This window comes from Giraffa tippelskirchi, chromosome 9, assembly GCF_054371585.1.
Source record: "Giraffa tippelskirchi isolate mGirTip1 chromosome 9, T2T-mGirTip1v1.2.pri, whole genome shotgun sequence".
Taxonomy (NCBI): Eukaryota; Metazoa; Chordata; class Mammalia; order Artiodactyla; family Giraffidae; genus Giraffa; species Giraffa tippelskirchi.
This window is the reverse complement of record NC_137283.1, coordinates 20,480,024-20,492,095: the sequence shown is the minus strand read 5'-3', so window position 1 is coordinate 20,492,095 and position 12,072 is coordinate 20,480,024. Positions and strand designations below refer to the sequence as shown.

The 12,072-nt window shown below is 45.1% G+C and overlaps 1 long non-coding RNA gene across 8 annotated transcripts in view; it reads right to left on the bottom strand.

The window, feature by feature from the left end:
- The window catches only part of LOC145520777 (uncharacterized), a 204,587-nt gene that overhangs the window by 191,676 nt on the left and 839 nt on the right, over positions 1-12,072 (bottom strand). For all 8 annotated transcript variants that reach the window (XR_014064810.1, XR_014064815.1, XR_014064814.1 and 5 more), the window contains exon 2: positions 7,743-7,894. This is a non-coding gene — a long non-coding RNA (uncharacterized LOC145520777). The remainder of the gene's footprint in view (positions 1-7,742; positions 7,895-12,072) is intronic.

Below are 12,072 nucleotides of genomic sequence, written 5' to 3'. Positions count from 1 at the left end.
CAAAATATAGTTCTTTACTCTTCAAATACTTCAACAAGGTGGGGAAAAAATGTAGGACATAGACGCAACAAGATTGGCCAAATGCTGAGGCTGAGTATGGGGAACATGAGTTTTCATGATACAATTATATTTTTGTGTATATTTGAAATTTCTCACAATGAAAATTAGAGATAAAAATATAGTTCTTGGATTTACCAAGGATTATCACACTTCAAGTTTTAAAAATAAATGGTTTTCCCTAAATTCTTTTGGTATTGTTTCATAAATCACTTACTAAGAACTGAAACTTTCAAATTTATAAGCCATTTCTATTAATGATTCAAAGAAAGAGATAAGGCTTTACATTGTTACCAGCTGTATTGGTGAGGACTCGTTTAGAAACGAGTTGCAGATATTCAAATGAAACTGGTTTAAGAAAAAAAAGATTTGTTTTAACTCATAAACAAGAGGCTTTTGGCTTTTTGAGGGGCCCAGATGATTTTTTCATGCTCTCTTTATACATGGTAAATGAGATGACTGCCAATGGCCCCAAGCTTGCAATATGAAAGAAAGAAATCTTTTCCAATGACTCTGGCAAGAATTCCAAGCACGCTTCTGGTTGGTCAGGTCTGGATCATGGGGCCATTCTTGGGAAGAGGTTGAAGGCAATGAACTGGGTGTGTTTATCATGGAATAGGATGAAGAATGGAACCCAAAGCAAAAATGTCCAATCAGACCAAAAAAACAAATAGTCATTATTCATGAACGGTCAGGTCCCTTATTCACAGAGGAAAGTATTAGTCGTTCAGTCATGTCTGACTCTTTGCAACCCCATGGACTGTAGCCCACCAGGCTCCTCTGTCAATGGGATTCTCCAGGAAAGAATACTGAAGCGGATAGCCATTTCCTTCTCCAGAGGATTTTCCCAACCCAGGGATTGAACCTGGGTCTCCTGCATTGCAGACAGATTCTTTACTGTCTGATCCACCAGGGAAGACCTTCATAGAGGAAGGTTCTGTATAAAATTCTTTGACTTTGCTGCAAGAACAATGCTACATAAATACAAGGAATTACAATTTTGCTGACAGATCTAAACTGCCATCCAGGTTTCAGTCTTCCTGGATAATGAAGAGAAAAGAAGCAGAAGGTGACTATTGAAATATTGCCTAGTGATAAGACATTAAATTTGTGTGTCATACAGTAAATCTAGCTGTGACTTCTTGTTCTGGAACTTATAATTTTCAGACCCCAGTTAACATTTTGGTAAAATTAGAGAACTGACTTCTATGACTTATAGCATCTCTTTCTGATCAAAGATGCTATGATCCTGGATACCTCTACACCTAAACAAATTCTGCCAGAATTTCAAAGTAACTTTCATTTGCACAGGCCCATAGTTTCCAAAATACTAATCTTCAATGAAGAGTTTTATAGAATGAGTTCTTAGGAAACAAAGAACATTGTTTATCTTTTTAAGTATTTTATTTTTCTATTTTGGGTGTTTTTTTTTCCTTCTGAGTTATACAGGTATATGTTAAGTGGGCGAAGATTTTGTTTGCTTGTTTTGACTGCACTGTATGCCATGTGGGATCTCAGTTCCCTGACCAGGGATCTAACCCGTGTACGCCGCAGTGGAAGCACAGAGTCTACCCTGCAGTGGAAGCACAGAGTCTTAACCACTGGACCTCCAGGGAAGTCCTCAATATTGTTTATTGATTATCCACTGTGCCAAATCCTTTCCATAGATTACTTCATTTGGCTTTCACAATAATTCTTAGAGGTAGGCAAAATAATGGCCTCCCAATGCTGTCCACTTCCTACTGCCTGGGATCTATGTATATGTTAGATTACACAGCGAAGAGGTATTCAGGTTGCAAGTGGAATTAAGATTGCTAATCAGCTGATCTTGAGAATTTATCTTGAGTTGTCCCACAGTAATCACAAAGGCCTTTCTACGTCAAAGAGTGAGATGGAAGAGTCAGAATTAGAGGAGAAGATGTGATAGCAGAAGCAGAGATTGGAGTGACACAATCGCTGGACAGAAAGACATAAAAGGGTCATAAACCAAGGAATGCAGGTGGCCTCTAGACAAGAAATAGATTCTCTGTGCAAACCCCCAGGGAGAAGGCAATGGCACCCCACTCCAGTACTCTTGCCTGGAAAATCCCATGGACGGAGGAGCCTGGCGGGCTGCAGTCCATGGGGTCACTGAGTCGGACACGACTGAGCGACTCCACTTTCACTTTTCACTTTCACGCCCTGGAGAAGGAAATGGCAACCCACTCCAGTACTCTTGCCTGGAGAATCCCAGGGACGGGGGAGCCTGGTGGGCTGCCGTCTATGGGGTCGCACAGAGTCGGACACGACTGATGCGACTTAGCAGCAGCAGCAGCAGCAGCAAACCCCCAGAGGGAGCACAGTCCTGCAGACACCCAGATTTTAGCCCAGCGAAACTGATTTTGGACTTCAGACCTCTACCACTGTAAGGCAAAACCACTTGTGTTGTTTTAAACCATTCACTTGTGGTAATCTGTTGCAGCAGCCCTGGAAAATGAATACAAGTAGGTGCAATAAACCTAATAAACTGAGGAGGACACAGTCGTAGAATATTTCAGGGACTTGCCCAATGTTACCCAGCCACTAAGTGGCAGAGTCAGAATTTGAGCTTGAGTGTATTTGGCTTTGACATGATGATCTCTGACTGCCATGTATATGATGCCAACTTTGGGCTGTGCAGGCTACAAAGAAGCATAAGAACATAATGCTTAACCTTGGAGAATTTATGAACCTCCAAAGGGTCAAACAACCCAACAGAATTAATAATTACCTTTCATTGGAACAAGTGAACACCAGGCACTTTACCTATGTACTGTTTGCACTGTCACTCCTATTGTGAAAAGGAAGGATGTTACCATCTCTTGTGGGCTAAATTGTGTCCCACCTTCCCTGCCTCCACTCCCCAAATTCATAAGGTGAAGTCCCAAACCCCAGTACCTTAGAATGTGTCAGCATTTGGACAGGGACCTTGAGAGAGGTGAGTACGGTAAAATGAGGTCATCTGGGTGGGCCTTAATGCACAATGACTGATGCCCTTAGAAGAAGAGAGGATTAGCACACAGATGCACACGCAGAGGGAAGACCACAGCCCCGCAGAGAAAGTGGCTGCCTGCAAGCCAAGGAGAGACGCCTCAGAAGAAACCAACCCTGCTGGCAGGTTGATCTTGGACTTCCAACCTCCAGGACTCAGAGAGATGAAAATGCTGGATTTTTTTTTCAGCCACCAGCCCTAGCAAATTACCACACCGCTCATAAGTACATGGATCTCCTCTTACCCAAACTGCATACCTCATAACTAGAAGACTTGTTTACTCCAGATTTGAGGGCCTAGTTCTAAGTCAGGACAGAGGAACCCAGGAACGACTTCCCTCCTCTAGCCAATCCACTTCCAGCTACTGGAGCAGGTGCAAGACCTGCGTCTCAACACTCCAGGAGGGCAGTGTGACCTCCCTTCCTGTCACCTGAGCTTCTCTTTACCCCTCTGTCTCTTCCAGGCTCCCTGGGTGAGTTCAGTCTCTTTAGTCCCTTCCTTCCACTGAAAGTCTGGTCTTTTCTTTCACTGAATCTCTGGTGTGGCTTCTCTGTCTAGTTCTACTGATGAATGGAGCATGAATCTTAAAGGCAATGTGGGCAGGGGATAAGAATTCCTTACAGTAGTCTGGCCTTAGAGTGAGTTATCTAAAAAGGAAGCAGACGTTTCACATTCATCATATGCGTGCTGAATCACTTCAGTCATGTCCAACTCTTTGTGACCCCGTAGGCCATACCCTGCCAGGGTCCTCTGTCCATGGGTTTCCCCAGGCAAGAATACTGGAGTGGTTTGCCATGCCCGCCTCCGGGGGATCTTCCTATCCAGGGATTGAACCCTCGTCTCTTATGTCTCCTGCATTGGCAGGTGGATTCTTTACGACTAGCACCACCTGGGAAGCCCTTTCACATCACATCCATTAGTAAATCCCTTATACCTCCCCCTGCCAGAGTCCCTGTTCTATTATTTGAATGTATCAATTGGATGCGCTTAAGTTAGGAAAGGCTAGGTTGTGCCACAGTAACCAACACCCAACCCAGCCTCACTGGTTTAACACAACCAAGTTTAATTCTTATTCATGTCACATGTACACTGTTTATCATAGTCACTGGGGAATTCAAGCTGATGGAGGCTCTATCTATTTCCTTGATGGCTCAGGCAAAGAAAGATGATGAGGAGAATCATCCTGGCACATACAAACCTTTACTTGGAAATGACACACAGTACTTCCCTCACATATCATCGGACAAAGCAAGACAAATATTTACTCCCTATGTCAAAGGAGGTAGAGAAATGTGATTTCATCATGTACCCAGAGAGAGAGAGAGAATACAAACAATTGCAAACAGCCTTGATAACCACCTTGAGTTATCAGGGGGTTCACATGGGCGTAGTTTTGACTGCATGTAACAAGACACCTGCCAGAAGTGGCTAAAACCAGGGGGAGATTTATTTATTTATTTATTTGGATTTTGGAGCGGAGAAAGGTTTATTGCGAGGCAACAAGAGACAAGGTGGCTTATGCCCTGAAAAACGCTGAGCTCCCTGAAAGGTTTTGGCAAAGCATTTTTAAAGGGCAGTTTCGGAGGGTGGGGGTGGTCCGCAGGGTGCACAGTTCTCAGATTGGCTGATGGTGAGGCAGCAGGGTGGTCTTACAGGGGTTAATATTATCAGTCCCTAAACTCCAGGAGACCTGGGGCTGTGTGCTCTGGTCAGCAAGTAGTTTTCCATTGGTGGGGAGAGGGTGGGGTGGTTCACATCTGCAAAACAACTCAGGAAATTTGCATCAAATGATACTATCTAGAAGCTTCAGAGAGGACCTAAAGCAGAGGATATGGAGGCTAACCTGTCCTGAGGAAGGCCCCACAGGGTCCTGCTTGGTTACACTTCCAAAGCGAGAGATTTGTTATCTTATATGGCAAAGGGCCCATATGCCAGAGAGTTGCTGGCTTGGTTCATCCACTGGCCAGTGCCATCACCCGGCACCCAAATTCCTCTGGTTTCTGCCCTCTCATTCTCAGTTTGCTGTCCTAACCTCACAGGCTGGCGGCTCTCTTCATGGTCCAAAGATGGCTGACTTCTCTCGGCTACTGCACACAGATGACAACACGCAGAGACAGAAAAGGGAATACATCTGTCTCGTATCCTTTTTTTCATAACAGTGCAAACCTCCCCAGAGACTCCCCGGCAGAGTTTCCCTATCTCTTTGGCCAAAGTTGTATCATGTGTTCTTGTTTAAACCACCCACTTGGCAGGAGGCCCGAGACTGCCAGGGCTGGCTTAAATGAAGCAAGATTTATTTCCTAGGGCTGCCTGGGGAAGCCAGTACTCCTACTCCCCAAAATAAAGGACATGGCTACTCAAAAAAGAATGGATCCAGCTGGGATCCTGTTTCTAAGACAAAAGGGGTATGGAATTACTCCGAAGAGAAAACTAATAGTGTCTGCTGCCGCAGGCTCCAGGAAGGGAGAGGTGAGAGGGCAAACCCTTCTGTGTCTGATCTCACTGAATCTTCCCACAAAGTTTATATCACAGATTTTCTTGCCCCAACTCACAGATAAGAAATGCAGCATTAGAGACACGTGGGTTTATCTGACTCCAAAATCCTACTTATTCCCCTTGGCCTGGCCATTTATCCACTAAGTACGATTACAGAGCAGAAGGTCAAATTAATTTTTTTTTTTAAGTCCTTTGAGGAAAGCAGAGGAGGATGAAGTGAATCTCTGCTTTCAGTTAATCAAAGATGAGCCCTGGTACAAAGAGGATATCCACGATCAAACTGGCTACTGGTGAACTCTCTTACTGAAGACGTCAGCCCAAGATCCCTTTTAACCAGGGATAGTGCTTACTTCGTGGCAAGGAAAAAAAGAGCAGGTGTGTTAATCTGCAACTTTATCCAGGGCTAAATTTAGAAGAGGAATGTGGCCAAGTTATCTTTGAAGCAAACTCCCCATTATTCCAGGGTTGAGGCAAAACATTTTATGTCTCTCCCCTCAACAAAATTTGTATTAGCTTCCTGGTCATTAAAAAAAAAAAAAAATGACATCAATTTAAAATTCAGCTCTGCCCTCAGCCTTAGCTGTGGCTAAGTGGTGGATGTTCTAAGGGCCCAAACTTAAGAATCCAGTTGGATGGGTGGAGTAGCAGGGCAGGCAGCTCTTAGCAGGGAAAGAACAGGCCAGGGACCCCAAAGCCCATGCTGAGTTGCTTATTGCCCAGCTTCAGCCTGGACACTTGACTTCTCACTTCCGGCCGGATCATAAAGAAGTCCAGGCTCTAGTCCTGCCCATAGCTGATACATAGCACTACCCTTTACGGGGGCTTCCCTGGTAGCTCAGTCAGTAAACTATCTTCCTGCAATGTGGGAGACCTGGGTTTGGTTCCTGGGTCGGGAAGATCCCCTGGAGAAGGGAATGGCAACCCACCCCAGTATTCTTACTTGTTAAATCCCATGGAGCCTGGCAGGCTACAGTCCACGGGGTCACAAGGAGTCAGAGACAACTGATTGAATAAACCACCTCGACCCTTTACGGACGCCCTCCTAAGCCCCAGGTGCTGAGGTAAGCACACAGCTTGTATCAACACACGTAATTCCTACTCCAAACCCTCTGAGGTGGGTGGCTTCCCTAGGGATGAGTAAACAGAAGCTCAAGAAAGCTTAGTGGCTGTTCCAAAGTCACAAAGAAGTGGCCAAGCTGGACTTCTATCTCAGGTCTGGGTTACAACTTTAACGCTCTGAACAGCTGTACCCTACTTCCTCTGCTCACATGAAGAGCTGGATTTTATTTTAAAATCCTCTTGAAAGGTTGACCAGGTAGATATGGACATGACTATCTCATATTGGTTTGGAGAAGTTACACAAAACTTGCCCCAAGTTGCACAGTTAGTTGAATGGTGGAGCCAACATTTGAATCCAGGGCCAAATGGCCCCACACCCAGGGGTCCTTCCATCCATGAATCACCTCCCTTGGTATATGAGCTGCTGCTTCCAGCTTCGCCCACTTCTGAGTGACCTTCCACCTCTTCTTTATAACAAAGCATTGCCATATTTTAAAAATCATGAGAAAAAGGATTCTGCTTGACATCATAAGCTGCTTTTGAGATATATACGTGTGTAGATTTCCCCCTCTTGGAAATAGCTGCAAGTTTTCTAAAGGAGTCTTCTGCTGTTAAAAATGCCCCATCCATTTTCCCAAGGTCCCTTCAGGTTGGCATATTTATAGAAAGAAAGACTTGAACTTGTCGCTCAGCTCTCACTTTGCATGAATCATAACAAAACTGTTTGTGGGGAAACAGCCTAGTTCTAGGAACTGGTAATAGAAGTTGGGGTTTGTCACCTTCACGGGTGCATCTCCAATCCCTCTTGGGTGCCTGTCTGGGGCCCATATGATGCTGCACCCTTGACCCAAGGGGAACTGAGCAATTGGGCAACGGCCACCTCAGCTGATGAATGCCCAAGTCATACACACACAGCTGCCTCTATGGCCAGACCCCGGGCAGAGGACAAAGAGGAAAGAATCTTCAGAGGGATGGCCTCTGCCTCCCTTCAAAACATTATTTCTAAGTCATGAGTCATAATGACAGTAACAACAATAGCAGGGAACCTGCACTGAACACTTAGCTATGATTATTCTCACTAATGTTACTGCTTCATTAATTGACTGAACAATCAAAGTACCTTGTAAGGTGCAATTATTCTTGCAACAAAGTGCAGCACTTAAGAGTTCAGGCTGTGAGGGCAAAGAGACGGAGGTTGGTGCCATTGTCACCTCTTGCTGGTCGGGTGAGTCTGAAGGTTACTTCAAATTTCTAGGCCTCAGTTTTCCTCATCTGTAAAACGAAGAGGATATTAGCATTCCATGGAGGGGCTGGAGGGATTAAACAGAATCATTTATGTAAAGCAATTAACAACATACTTGTTGGTTCAGAATGAGGATTCAGAGATTTCGGAGGTGATAATGCTGGGAAATTGCTATTCCTCTTCCTTCAGAAAGAGCTGGCCTTCTAGGGCCAGCTGTTCTCTGCCTGAACTCGGTAAGCCCCTAAAAGGATCTGGGCTTCCCATGAGTGATGATACAGAAAGAAAAACAAAGAGTGAAGAATGAAGTGACCTCTAGAAACAAACTACAATTTCTTGACCACGGGTCAGAAAAGGTACTCAGGTGTCTCGCTCGTCAGATTTTAGCGGGTGGATATTTGCACGGTGGTGGCAGGGTGGTGGAGTGCACAAGGAAAGAATCTGTTTTTTCAGCTTTTTTTCTTTTTTGTTGAAGTAATATCATGTTAATTACTGTTGTACAACAAAATGACTCAGTTACACATTATATACTAATACATGTTTTCATATTCTTTTCCATTATGATTTATCACAGGATATGGAATATAGCTCCAACTTTCATTTCTGCCTGGGATTTAGTCCTGAACGTATTTTCTCACTATCCAGATCGAAGGGATGGTGCACCTGACATCACTCATGGCATCCTGCTGGACAGCAGGGAGGAGGGGACACAAATCCAACTACTTTCTACTGCAGTCACTTGTGTTTGAGGGGAGAGGATGGTATTCATTTTTGCTGTGGGGAAGGCTTTGAAATAGAGTGAGAAATTGCTGCAAAATGAATATTCAATTGGGGAATGTCAGTGGCGTGGTTTTCTTAAGAGTTGAGACATGTGGATCTGATTATGTTTCAGGACAAACCCAGTGACCCTGCTGTGAGTTTCAAGGTCCCCTCTCCTTTCCCCTAATATCTACAGAGCACTAACCATGTACCAGGGCTAGGCTACATACCACAGGATATGGGGTCATGGACTTGATGGAGCGTTTGCTCTCAGGAGTGTGCAATCTAGTTGGAGAGATAGACATTGAGCAGATTCCTTTACCCACAAAATTGTCATTGCAATAGATACTAGAAAGGAAAAGGCTGGAGGCGGTAAGAATAAGAGTGAGGAAGAGGGCCACTGCACCTGGTCTGGGAGTTCAGGGAAAGCCTCTCCGGGGAAGTGATGTCTGAACTGAGAAATGGAGGGTGAGCAGAAATCAGTCAAGCAAAGAGTGTCTGCTGGGGATGTGGGTGGGGAAGCTTAGCGTTTTCAAGAAATGAGGAAATGACCAGCGTGGCTGGAGTCCAGCACGCAGAGGGAAGAGTGACGTGACCTGGAGCTGGTGGGGGTTGGAGGGTGGGGCAAAGAGGAGACAGGGCTGGCCTACTTTCCTCTCACTTTGCATGGCTCCTTTTAGCTCTGACGTGTGCAGTTCCCAGAGGGGAACTGTCATGGGGTTGCAGGTCTGCAGGCCTGTGTGCACCTCTGGGTCTGGCTCAGGCCTCCTCCCTGTGGCTGTCTGGCCCTGCTGCCCTCCCTCGCCTGTGGTAGGGTTGCCCACCATTTTCCTGGGAGCTTAGTGGCCCCCTGAGCACTGAGACCAGAGCAGTCCTCACATTACCCATGTGATCTGGCTTCCTCTTACACTGCCTGTGATCTGATGTCCCAGTAAAGAACCAAGTCCCCACTTCCTACCCCAGCCCCCAGTACTTGTCCCTTCAGAACAGTGAGAAAGGTTGACTTTCACATGGCTGGTGCAGAGCTGGTTAACTGGACCGAGGCTGAACTGTGGTTCCTCTGGGTCAAGTTCTCTGGGTACAAAGGGGAGCAGACCTAGACAAAGTCCCACTCTGGAGCAGCTTGCAGGCCACCAGGCAGTATGCTCAGCCTCTTCCCTCTGATCCTATCTCATCCCCAGAAGAACCCCGGGCAGTAGGGACTGCCATTGGTGCCCATTTTAGAGATGAGAAGATTGAGTCAAAGAGGAGCTAAGCAACTGGCCCAAAGTGACACCTGTCAGTGGTGACAACGCTGCGATTTGAACCTGTCTGATCCCAAGACCCAGGTTCTTAACCAGCGTCTTCCACTCCTCTTTCTCTCTGAATTTTTGGAAGTGTCCTTAGACTGTGATCCTTCTACAGCTAGGGCCCTGTCTTATGGATGTCTTGTGGGTACTCCACGCTCCATGCTTTCCTGTGGCTGCAGCTCACCTTCCTGTTCTCACAGGCAGGGCTTCTCTCTGTCCCTACCATCTGCTGGCCCGGTTCCCTCCACTGGCCTGCTGCTGACACTTTGACTCCCAACTGAGTGACAGGGGACACAGTAGGCACTGTAGTGACCCAAAGAATGACCTGAAGGCCTGAAGTTCTCCTAAGAGTTGTGACTTCAAGGAAGTGTTTCTCAAAGGGGATGGCATCATCCTTAGAGGGTGTTTCCTGGTGACAGTGCTTTTGGTTTTCACAAGGATTGCAGTGCTGTGGGGATGGAGATGAGGAAGTCTCACATTCTCCTGGCTTTGGCGACCAGTATGAAACAGAACTGTGGGGCAAAGAGCTGTTTTGTGTCCCCTCAAGATTTGAAACACCGCCCCCCCCCACAATGATATAGATTAAGAACCTATTTTTTTTATTATTTGAGCACAGATCTTTAACTTTTTCTTTTTTTTTTTTTTCATATAAACACAAACACCAGCATGGTTTTAATAGGCACCATGCTTCCTAGGAATGCTGCTGCTGCTGCTAAGTCGCTTCAGTCGTGTCCGACTCTGTGCGACCTCATAGACGGCAGCCCACTAGGCTCCTCCGTCCCTGGGATTCTCCAGGCAAGAACACTGGAGTGGGCTGCCATTTCCTTCTCCGATGCATGCATGCATACTAAGTCGCTTCAGTTGTGTCTGACTCTGTGTGACCCTATGGACAGCAGCCCATCAGGCTCCTCTGTCCATGGGATTCTCTAGGCAAGAACACTGGAGTGGGTTGCCATTCCCTTCTCCACCTAGGAATGCTACTTCTGTATAATGGAAGGAAGGCTCTAGCACTTTACCAAGAGTTGTTCGCCATTTTGAAAACGACATCATGAACGGCAGTATCACATTTGGAATGTGAGTCACTAGGGCCACATAGTTACATCAGTTTTCATTTATAGCTATTTCATTCATGGTGAGTCTGTGTATGCCTCTCTAGCCCTTATTTGGAAATAGCAAATATAAAGCAAAAGGGTCAACAACATTCAGTCAAATATGGTCTGATTCCTCTGAAATCCAGATGTAATCCTTAAAAATAGGTGCAAACATTGACTACTCACCTATTCTTTAATCATCTGAGCATTTTCATGTTACAAAATACTTATTATACTGTAAACTATATTTTTTGTATCTCCCTTATGTGACAAAACAGTACATTGATTTTTAGAAATTGTTTGTAGGTAGATTATACCAGCTATGAATTGCAATTCAGGATAGTAAGAATTCAGGATAATGTTACAAAAACATTGTTTTAAGAAAAAGGGGTTATGATGGAATTTTGAACTATAGTTTTAAGAAAATGAGATCGATTTCCTAATTTTGGCACCAGAAATTTCTAGAGAAAATAAATAATTGTCCCATCCAAGCCTCCTCAGTAATCAAGGATTTATTTTATTGGATATTTTTTCTCCAAAGACTTTCCTATTCTTCTCTTGGAAGTATTTTCAGAAACAAGGCAGGATTTTGTTTGCACTCTGCCCACACCCCGCCCCCCACCCCACCTTGAAACGTTTCTAGGGTTTTGCTTATTGAGGAAGATTTTGGTATGTGAAAAGAGCCAACGGTTTTTCAGGCCAAATTGTCATGACCAAGCTGGGTGATCAAGCTAGGGGATGATATCCTTGGTCACGGGCTGTAAGATTTGGCGGCAGAGATTGTGTTTGATCTATCTTTGCCTCTTCACCCCAGCACTTAGTGCCCAATAGTAGATGGTCAGTATCAAGATGAACCGAATTTGGCAAACATGTGACATGAACTAAATCAATCCACGTTATCATACTGTATTTAAATAATATAGCAGTGTGTACTGGATCAGAAAATGGAACTGCCTCCTCTGGATGTCAGTGAACACATTTGAAAGATGCTATGCCACCACCCACTCCAATAAGAGGGGACTGGGGGCTGTGACCAGTGAATCAGCCCGAGTTGATGCATTTCAGTTAAAA